The 11,221-nt window shown below is 43.1% G+C and overlaps 1 pseudogene; it reads left to right on the top strand.

The window, feature by feature from the left end:
* The first annotated feature begins 8,002 nt into the window (after nucleotides 1-8,002).
* LOC124859983 lies at nucleotides 8,003-10,012 on the top strand (annotated as a pseudogene).
* Nucleotides 10,013-11,221: the final 1,209 nt, after the last annotated feature.

The following is an 11,221-nucleotide window of genomic DNA, read 5'->3' as shown; positions in this document are numbered from 1 at the left end:
TATGAGAATACGAATTTACATCAGCGACTTGGTGTCACGTGATCTCAGGCTCCGAATATAGTGGGTGGAGTTATACAATAATGTACAGTAGGAGGCAGTATGCACCTCTGAATTTGTTGAGAGCCGCCAGCAGCAGAAGAGAAGAAGAAGAAGCAGCAGCACTAGCGATAAGATGACAGACCAAGAGCATATATTAACGACATTAAGACATATAAACTTTTTAACATTACCTGTGTTGGAGTTATCCCTAAACTCCTGCATGCTCGTTTGTTTGGTAAAGCTAAGACCTCCTATACTGTTATTAATAAAAAACAAAGTGATAAAAGAAACACGGAGACTGCAGTCTTTAGATGCCTGTACAGGGAGAAGATCGTCCGAATCCTTCTGAAACTTCTGATTACTTCCCCAAGAACAGCAGTCTTTATTCAAAAGCCAGGCGTATACTTGTACATGAAAAAACATACATTTTAATCGACTGTCTGATTTCATATCTGGAGCTGTCTGACACCCATTCAGCTGACTTTTTGACACTTCCTGTTTTTCTACTTTTGACCTTTATTTACATATGTAGAAATATAAAAATATCTGTTGTCACTGGGCAGAAGTCTTGCATATAAAAATATCTTGTTGTCACTGGGCAAAAGTAAGTCTTACATACAGAAATATGTTCTTGTCGTTAGGCAGAAGATTTACAGAGACACATCCAAAAATATCTTCAGTTACTGGGCAGATATCTAAGTCCAACACACACAAATATAAGCCTGTTTGGAGGCCTCTAAGTTACACAATACATTTTATTTCACACATTATTAAACATAGTTAAGCATAGCCATACCAATCCTATAAGCATAGCATGAATATTTTCCAACACTGGCTTTGTACCGTAGTTTATTGGTCCGTTTATTTGGCGCTAGTGCTGCTGCTGCTTCTTCTGCTGGCGGTTCGCAACAAATTCAGAGGTGCATACTGCCACCTACTGTACATCATTGTATAACTCCACCCACTATATTCTGAGCCTGAGATCACGTGACACCAAGTCGCTGATGTAAATTTGTATTTTCAAAGAAAAGAAATTGTATTCACAAACTGTTATAGCATATTGTATTCATAAAGAATAAACCACAACTGTAAACTTGAACTTTGTGTTTGTAATTTCTTGAAACTGTAACATTTTATTTTGTATTCTTATAGAGAAAATATACAATACCTCTTTTGGGTTTTACTTATGCACAACTATTGACTAATATGCACACATTTACGTTTTTACATACACATTGTTTTTGACAGTGTTCTTACCCCATATTATTTGTAGAAAACTGAATCTGTTTTCAGGTCATAATTATTGTGTCCAGGAGTGGCTATATGTTTCTGATTTCAACCTAAGGTTGTCTTGATGCCAGAGAAAAAGAAAACATGTAAACCACCCTGATTTTGCTTTCACAATTAAAATTAAAGGTTATAAAAATCTCTAACAGTTTTTAAAATTGTGTAATCCAGTTCAAGTTAAAACAGAATATGTACTTCAGATTTTGAACCAGATGAAAGGCACACCACTTCCTTTAAAAAAGAGAAATATCATCCATCCGGCCAGGGCTGCTGGTGCTGGCTGGATGGTTGGGCGGGCTTGGCGGTGTACTGCTCTGCTGGCTGTTGTCTCCCTGGGCTGTCACTACAGTGGCAGTGACGTGGTGTGTTTGTGTGTTTGCGGTGGGTGGGTGACGCCGGCCCCGCGTGCTTGCCGCTGGCCAGGGACCTCTTGCTGGGTGAGTTTGTCCCTTCTTGTCGTGGCGTGAGGGGTTTCTTCATGGGCGCGGTGCTGTGGTGGCGTTGCGTGGAGCCCTTGGCTTTCCACCGCTACACGCTGTGTGGTGGGTGGCAGGATGCGGCAGGGGTGCTTGGAGCGGGGCTGTCTGTGGAGCTTGTGCTGTGTGGTTGTGGCTTCATTGGGTTTTCAGGGATGGAGCTCACCTGTGGGGGTGTGCCCCTGTGGGGAGGGGATTTATGGTATTTGGATTCAGGGGCATGTGTTCAATATCTGTGTCCTGGTTGGGGATGGCCCTTTGGGGAAATTCATGTTGGGGTTCATGAGGATGGGGGGGGGCATTGGGGTTTAGATCGGAATTCATTGGGGGGGATTGGACTGTTTCATCCTGTGGCGGGTTTGGTTGGTGGGCTCCTTTGGACCTGGTAGACCCCTCTTTTGTACGTGGCCCCCGCTTTAAATGAGGATGGAGGTCATTGGGGACTGGGCTCGGGGCAGGGGGTTGGGGTCCGGGCTGGGGTCACTCGAGTTCGGGCAGTGCCAGCACTAGTCAAGGTTGGTGCTGGAGCAATTGGCCTGTCTCCACCCCTGGAGGGAAAGGATCACCTCCTGGGTCCGGGGGCCAATTGTCCCTATGGAGTGTCAGCACCTGGACCAGGGAGAATAGAGTATGTATGGGGAGTGTGAGTGAGTGTATGACGTCCATTGTTGTTTGTCTTTACGGTGGGTGGGTGAGAGTGTTTTAATGTGTACGCATGAGGGTGGGAATGTGTGATCATAACTGTGAGCCTGTTTTTTGTGTCAGGTTGGGCCTTGGACTACTCCCTCTCCTGGATTAGTTTAGGACCCCCATCAAATGTGGGGCCTATGTCCTCCCCGCCACACTACCTGCCGGTGGTTGGTGTCTCTGCCCGCTGGTGTACTTGTGATTGACGGTGTACGGGACTAGGTGCTTTGGTGTGTGCCAGGTCACTCACGGTGGCTGCTTGCCAGGGCCTGGACCCCTGGGCTCTGTCGGGCCTCTGCTTGGGGAGTGATATGTCCTGGGGTCTCGGGTCTCTGGGTCCATGGCTCTGCTCTGGCGTAGATGGCTGCCGGCGGGGTCTGTGGGCTGGTTGCTGCAGCTCCCTGGGGCTTCTTTACTGTGGCTGCTGGGTGGTTCCCCAGGGACTTTCCCCTGTTCTTCTCTGTGGGGGTTGCAGTAGTCCCGGCAATGGTTCTCCTGGGGTTCCTGTGCTCTGGGGGGCCTTTGGATGTCTATGGCTTGGATATCCTCCGTATTTGTCCCAGGTCCAGGGGGGCAGATCTGTGGCTCCTCACACTCGCTATTGCATATTTTTATGGAGAAACCTTGTATATACGAGCATGCTCACACTCAGACCCACAGGTGTTTAGATTCAGGTCTTAACAGATACGCAAATGTTCTATATTGAGCCGCATTTACCACTAATTACATCTTGCATTAATAAGTACCGTGTACTTTTTGGTAAAAAAGCTGTTATTATAAATTCTTCTGCAGGTATAGAAGCAAGCAGGGTGTTATCTTGTAATCTCTTCATCCTTCTTTCCTCCCTCCATTCTTTTGTCCTTCTCTCCCTTTTTCCTTTTTGCCCCACCTCTCTCTCTTTCGTGCTTCTTATTTTTTCCCTTTTTGTTTCTGTGTCCGGAACAAATGAAATAATCTCAAAGCAGTTTCTAATAAAGTTTCTTTCATAAATATCAAGCAGATATTTAAAGCATTAGCTGTAATGCTCCACTTGTGAAAATAAATGTGTTGAGTTTTTTCTTGGTACTCAGACAACAATTCTGAGAGCTACTCTGCCGGACAGGACATGGTTAAAAAAAATAATAAATAAAACCAGAGAAATAACCTGATATATGAAGTTAGGATCTGATAGCCAGATACACCCCCACCCCACTCCCATGTACTTGTGCCACCCTGTGTTACAAATGTGCCCTGATCAAAGAGCTATTTTGCCAATATCAAAAATCACTGTGAAATTTCTGGGGGATTTCTAAAGTTGAGGAGATTATATTAAAAACAAAATCAGATAACACTCAGGCTAAAAACACACCACCAAGTTAAACACAATTTTTATTCTTGCACCCGCACAAAAATGACGAAGATGCCTGAGGAGAGATTTCTGTAGCTACTCTTTTTATTCAGCTGTTCAGTTATCTGATCCCTCCTTCATTGCAGTTGACAGGTGAGTGGAAAATATGTGGATGTGAAGTATCATATTGAGAAAAAGCCAGAGAAAGACAACTGACCTCTAAGTTCTGCACAGATCACTGAACACGTATGTTATGTCTCCCACCCCCACCAACACTCTGACACACACAGCAGTTCAGCTGAATACACAACAAGCTCAACATCCGCAGAACTCCATCACCTACCTCACCAGCTTGCTAATGATGTTGACATTAATGAGAAAGAGGACACTCTCACTAAGGCAGTCACGGAGATATCACCCTGACGCCTCTGTAACAAGCAGTCAAGTTAGCAAACAAATCACCAAATATCATTGATCTGACTTTTCTTTAAATATGTGCATACGTGTACAGCATTTTCAGATTTACGATTAACAGGAAAACAGTACAAATTAATAACCCAGGTTTATGCTTCTTGCCTTTCATGCAGAAAATATATTTTTCCCCACTTTACACCAATTTCCATAGAAAATTATATATCAAAATGGGAAAGCAAAGTCAGAGAGAGAGGATAGATACATGTCCATCTCAATAAATTAGAAAATCATCAAAACGTTATTTGTTTTGGTCACTCAAACTCATATAGATTAAGGACACAGTGTGTGTGTTGCATATAGGTCTATTAATTTTGCTGATTTATGTTTTACTGCTAATAAAAACCAAAAGACTGCTGACTCATCAGTTGTTTAGCAGGGAGTCACTGACACCCACCACATTGAGGACAAGCCATGAAAATATAATTGCTAAAGAAGCTAGTTGTTCTCAGAGTGCTGTATACTTACAACAGTCTTGAGAGGAATGTGAAGCAAAGCCAAAGTTTGGGTTAGATTCACAAGGCATGGACTTGAAGCTAAAGCTACAAATTACAACTGTCACATTCTATGTGTTGAGCATCTCCTGGAGCAGAGATGATAAACGTTTCTGACCTGAACTAATTAGAAAAGGGGCTGGGCTGCTGCTCAGTGGTTCAACCAATTTATGATCTTGTGTATTCTTCTAATTTCCTGAGACACTGAACTTGGCTTTGCAATAGCTTCAAAGCATAATTATTATAGATACTCGTACTCGTCATCTTCCGCTTATCCGGGAACGGGTTGCGGGGGCAGCAGACTCAGCAGAGACGCCCAGACGTCCCTCTCTCCAGACACTTCCTCCAGTTCCTCCAGGGGGAGCCCAAGGCGTTCCCAGGCCAGCCGAGAGACATAGTCCCTTCAGCGTGTCCTGGGCCGTCACCTGGGCCTCCTCCCGGTGGGACGTGCCTGAAACATCTCCCGAGGGAGGCGCCCAGGAGGCATCCGGTATAGATGCCCGAGCCACCTCAACTGGCTCCTCTCGATGTGGAGGAGCAGCGGCTCTACTCCGAGCCCCTACCGGATGGCCGAGCTCCTCACCCTATCTCTAAGGGAGTGCCCGGCCACCCTACGAAGGAAGCTCATTTCAGCCGCCTGTATCCGGGATCTCGTTCTTTCGGTCATGACCCAAAGTTCATGGCCATAGGTGAGGGTAGGAACGTAGACCGACCGGTAAATTGAGATCTGTGCTTTGCGGCTCAGCTCTCTCTTCACCACAACGAACCGGCACAGCGCCCCCATTACTGCGGCAGCCGCACCGATCCGTCTGTCGATCTCCCACTCCATTCTTCCCTCACTCGTGAACAAGACCCCGAGATACTTAAACTCCTCCACTTGAGGCAGGAACTCCCCTCCAACCTGAAGAGGACAAGCCACCCTTTTCTGGTCGAGTACCATGGCTTCGGACTTGGAGGAGCTGATCTTCATCCCAGCAGCTTCACACTCGGCTGCGAACCACCACAACGCATGCTTTAGGTCTTGGCTAGAGGGGGCCAGCAGGACCACGTCATCTGCAAAAAGAAGAGATGAAATCCACTGGTCCCCAAACCAGACCCCCTCCGGCCCTTGGCTGCATCTAGAAATCCTGTCCATAAAAGTTATGAACAGGACCGGTGACAAAGGGCAGCCCTGCCGGAGTCCAACACGCACCGGGAACAGGTCCGAGTTATTGCTGGCAATGCGGACCAAACTCCTGCTCCGCTTGTACAGGGACCGGGTGGCCCCTAATAAAGGGCCACCGATTCCATACTCCTGGAGCACCCCCCACAGGGCACCACGAGGGACACAGTCAAATGCTTTCTACAGGTCCACAAAACACATGTGAACCGGTTGGGCAAACTCCCATGAACCCTCGAGCACCCTGTAGAGGGTGTAGAGCTGGTCCAGTGTTCCACGGCCGGGACGAAAACCACACTGCTCCTCTTGAAGCCGAGGTTCGACTATCGGCCGGACTCTCCTCTCCAATACCCTGTCGTATACCCCGTCCGGTCTATTATAGATATAAACACTTAAAATATGTCACTATATTTGTAATGAATCTATCAATGAGTTTCACTTTTACGACTAATTGAAACTGAAATTAATGAACAATTTATTTTCTATGTTACTGAAGTGCACCTGTACATAATTATTCCAAATATTTTTGTGTTTTATGCTTTTTATAAAATTCAGATTCTACGTGACATGGATTATGTCTCCTGGAACGAGTGTAGGTAAGGCTTGTGACTGACCGGTTATCTATCCAGGGTGTACCCCACCTCTTACCCAATGAACGCTAGAGATAGGCACCAGTCCCTCCGCAATGCTGTTACAGTAAATGGATGGACAGAAGCATAAGAAGGTCCAATAACAAATACTGAGGAAGCTGGAATCACCTGACTAAAATTGTTACATTACAAAAATTGCCATCATTTGAGCACATTAGAGGAAATTCGACCACAAGCCTGATATATAAAGTATCAATGTAATCAACACAGTGTGAAAATGTATCTACAGTTAGTACAGACATAATATGAGGTTTCTGAACATCAATATTCTCCTAATTATCTCAAAGGGAAAATGGTGTCATCGCAGGTTTTAAATGAAGAAAAACAAAATTAGACAAGACAAAGCTCAAAATGTATTAATTGGAAATATAAAAAAGCTACTATTTGAATTACAAGTTTTGGTTTGTAGCTCCCTAAGAGCTCAGAAATTCAGTTAACATCCTCCAGCTGATTGCAAGTCTGCGATCTGGTTTCCTTTCCATATCTAAATATTAATAGTCTCCATTACATGAAAATTACTTTCATCTCCGTCTCACATGGAGGGATTAGATTTTAATCAAGGCATTAAATATGACTTTCTATTCCTGCAGATGGGGGAAGATGGCAGGCAGTCAATTAGTATCACGCTCTGTTTGCAGTCTCACAGTGAAGCTTGATAAAGTCTTTGTTGTCACTGAGATGCAGTTAGAGCATAAACAAAACACAAATGAGACAACATAATGAGGAGATTCTGTCAACAATCAGTACATCGATATAAATGTGAAAATGTCTTCATTTTTACGCCAGACCTACTTATGCTATTCAGCTCACACAACTAATAATTTTGACTGCTCATATCATCAGCTCTGATCTCAATCACAGCGGCTGCTGTACATCAATATTTGCAAAATTAGGCTAAATTGGAATAGGTTTGTTCCACTTTTGAGTCAATCAACATTAAAGTAAAACTGTGAGATTTTAGTCCACGGAAGTAAGCATTTTTTATTATGAAAATATATCAGTGACAGTTTACCTTTAATTATTGTGTCCAGGGTGCGCCGGTGGTGCAGGGTTAAAGACATGTATGGAGGCTATAGTCCTGGATGTAGCTGTCACAGGTTGGAGTCCAAGCCTGTTGACCTTTGCTGCATGCCTTCCCGTCTCCCACCTCATTTCCTGTTGGTCAACTTACAAAATAAAGGCCACTAGTGCCACAAAAAAAAAGAAATCTGTTCATCTGGTTGTAAGGGTAGTTCCAGGTTGAGCAGTTTGGCCCACTCTAATCCACGCCTAACAATAATAGTCATGATCTTTTTAGTATAATCAAGATCTACCAGGTTTCCACCACCTGGACATGCCCAGCAGCACTCCATGGTGCTCACATGTGTGCTCAATAAAGCCCGATTAGCCTAAATAAATCCAACAGGTTTGTCTGTTTGGAAGAGTATGCCTACCAGTGGCATGTGAGGTGAACGTTGTGAAGATGGTTCAGCTAGAAGGTTTCATTTTTATGCTTGTCATACATGCTGCTACAGCACAGCAGATCTTCAGCAGCAGGCTTGGCTGCTACAATCCTCTTCCTAAAACACAAATCTATGGAGTTAAGTGAGTTTTGGGTTTTTTATAATTGGAATTTTTAAATGTTTTCTTTCAAGATGAGATAATGATCAATGGAAAAACTGATAAATTAAAAAACCCTAAATAAGTAGGGTACTTTGATTTAAAGTTGTCTGTTGCATAGCTTAAAGGAACTTAAATTAAATTTTTATGTCAGGGAGCCAACTCTTAATGTTTGCATGGTACACCTTGATACTTTTAATGACCTTTTGGCTATTGTGCTTAAAGTCGGGTAGCTAAAAAGTTAAAGGAAAGTTTTGATCTGCTGTTGTGTCTTGACTAAGACATGGGGAAATAAACCTAAACTGTCGAGGTGTTTGAGTGGCCAAGTTGACTATACTGTGACTTGTTTTACATAGAACTGCACCTTGTCCTCATGAACTTCTGAACCTTGCTCCCTTGCCAAAGTCCTGGGACTGGAGGAACGTGAATGGCATAAACTACGTTAGTGCAACCCGTAACCAGCACATCCCCCAGTTTTGTGGCTCCTGCTGGGCGCATGGTAGCACCAGTGCTATGGCAGGTAAGCTGCACTGGTTTCTTTTGTTGAATGGTTGGACTTATTGTGTTCTCTTGCTTGGATGTTTAACACTTAATGAAAGCATCCATATAGCCAAATACAATTTACTAAGAACATACAATTATCAAGCAGCCCTGCCATTTTAAAAACTGCCTTGTTTCTGAATGACAAGCAACTTTGTTGAAAGTAGAAACTAAGTTTTAAAAATGCAATGATCAGAGAATGTTTTTAAATGGGGAAAGGTGGGGGGTGGCAAATTAAAGCACATGGAAATTGGCTTTTGTTTTGAAATGTTTCCACTAGATCGTATCAATATTAAGCGGAGAGGAGCGTGGCCATCTACTTATGTCTGTTCAACATGTAATCGACTGCGCCGAGTCTGGTACCTGTCACGGAGGAGACCATGCAGGTGTGTGGGAGTATGCCCACAATTATGGAATACCTGACGAGACCTGTAACAACTACCAGGCTGTTGACCAACGTAAGAACTCCAGAATCACTTTATGTATAACTAAATTTGCCTCTGTAGGAAAGATTTTTATTTTTTTCTAGAATGTAACCCATTCAACGCCTGTGGCACATGTACAACTTTTGGGGAGTGCAATAACGTCCAGAACCACACATTGTGGAAAGTGGGGGACTTTGGAGCTGTGAGTGGAAGAGAAGATATGATGGCAGAAATCTATGCTGGAGGACCAATCAGGTTTAAGACCAAGGAAATGAAGAATTTAATGAATTTTAAGATTAGGTTAACCTGATTCAATTGTCTGTCTTCAGCTGTGGGATCATGGCCACTCAGAAACTTGACGAGTATGCCGGAGGCTTATATTCAGAGTATGTCAAGTTTCCTGTCATTAACCACATCGTATCAGTAGCAGGCTGGGGTGTCGAAAATGGCACTGAATACTGGATTGTTCGCAACTCTTGGGGAGAACCTTGGGTGAGTCAAGCTACTGCAGCTCAAAGTTTACTAGACTTGAACTTAAATGAGTTTAAAAGAACATGGTTGCAAGCAAATTACTTTATATTTTCTTTCAGGGTGAGAAGGGTTGGCTCAGGATGGTGACCAGTGCCTACAAAGGTGGAAGTGGAAGCCTGTATAACCTTGCTTTGGAGGAAAACTGTATATCTGGAGATATGATCCTACCCTTAACCTACCAATGAAGGTTGAGGATCTTTCATTAAAAGTAAAGCTCAAATGATGGCTAAAATGTGGAGACTTTAGAAAGCTCAGCAACCTTTAACTGTAACCAAATGCCTGTGTCTTTCCTCTGAAATAAAGGAGTTTTGCACAACTCTAAAGACACTTTTGAAAAGCTTGGTTTAAAACAGCTGGATCCAGATTAGACTAAATTGTGTACTCCCATTTTTCCATACCCACTTCATCCTTGTGGATGAGTGTCTCTAAGGTCAGTAGTGAGAAGTGTACAACTGCAAGTGGTTGCCAGGACAACCATGCAGACACTCACCTAGGGGCTGCTTAGAGTGGTCAATTAACCAAAATGCAGAGGTTTGGACTGTGGAAGGGGAAAAATGCAAGCATGAACACGAAACCTCACCGGAGGCCCCATTAGAGGCTTGAATTCTGGACCATCTTGCTTTGAGGTAAAAATCTCTTGCATATTATTGCAGGAATTGACTGCATGTAGCTTTGCCTGCAACACTAAAAACCAAAGGTAATTCATTTTGCAAGTCTGCAAAGATCTTGGTTGGGACATTGCTTTTAGATTTGCATAGGAAGTGCATGTCCCATTGTAAGAATTGGCCTTTAGAAAATTAACTTTGGAAATTAAGATAAGACTTTGTAAGCTCTAGGGCAGCCACTGATTTGCTAGTAATTGGATGCAATTACTAGCAAATCTAACAGGCCTCTGTGGATCCTGCATCTTTGTAGATTTGGCCAACCAGTTATTTTAAATATATCTTTTTTTTGTGTGTGTGGAAATTACATTCATATTTGCTCATATTAGACTACCATCCATGTGATGTCTGTGTAATTGAGTCTTTCATTGAAATGTGGCATTCTCAAGGAACATTTGTCGTTCAAGCGTGCATGAATTTTGGGAATATAATCATATCAATCTGGGCTGTAATGCTTATTAACTGGAGCTAGAAGTTAACTCCATGCAATGCTAGTTCCCAGAAAAAATTATTTTACAACAAATAATGATTTACAGAAATTAAGCATTTTTAAGTTTTAGTCACACGATCAAAGTTTGTAAACAATGAAGGCTGTTTTTTGAACTAATTTCCTCAATTGAACACTTCCTCATATTTTTATTTTGAATAAAATTTGCTGTTTCCACTTTATTGCTGTATGGAGATATAGGAAGGGAGCTTTACTTTTTAAAACACGTCCCTGTTATTTAGAACACCACTCTAAATCTGAGCTCTACAGGGGTCTCATACTCTTGGCGTTGGGGTCTTGACAGGTTGAACTTGAAACCATTTGATTTAGGTGTGTTGGAAAAGGAACACGTCTAAAAGTTGTAGGACACCGGCCCCTAAGGACTGG

The sequence above is a fragment of the Girardinichthys multiradiatus genome, chromosome 23, assembly GCF_021462225.1.
Source record: "Girardinichthys multiradiatus isolate DD_20200921_A chromosome 23, DD_fGirMul_XY1, whole genome shotgun sequence".
In the NCBI taxonomy this organism is placed as follows: domain Eukaryota; kingdom Metazoa; phylum Chordata; class Actinopteri; order Cyprinodontiformes; family Goodeidae; genus Girardinichthys; species Girardinichthys multiradiatus.
This window is presented reverse-complemented; position numbering and strand designations above follow the sequence as displayed.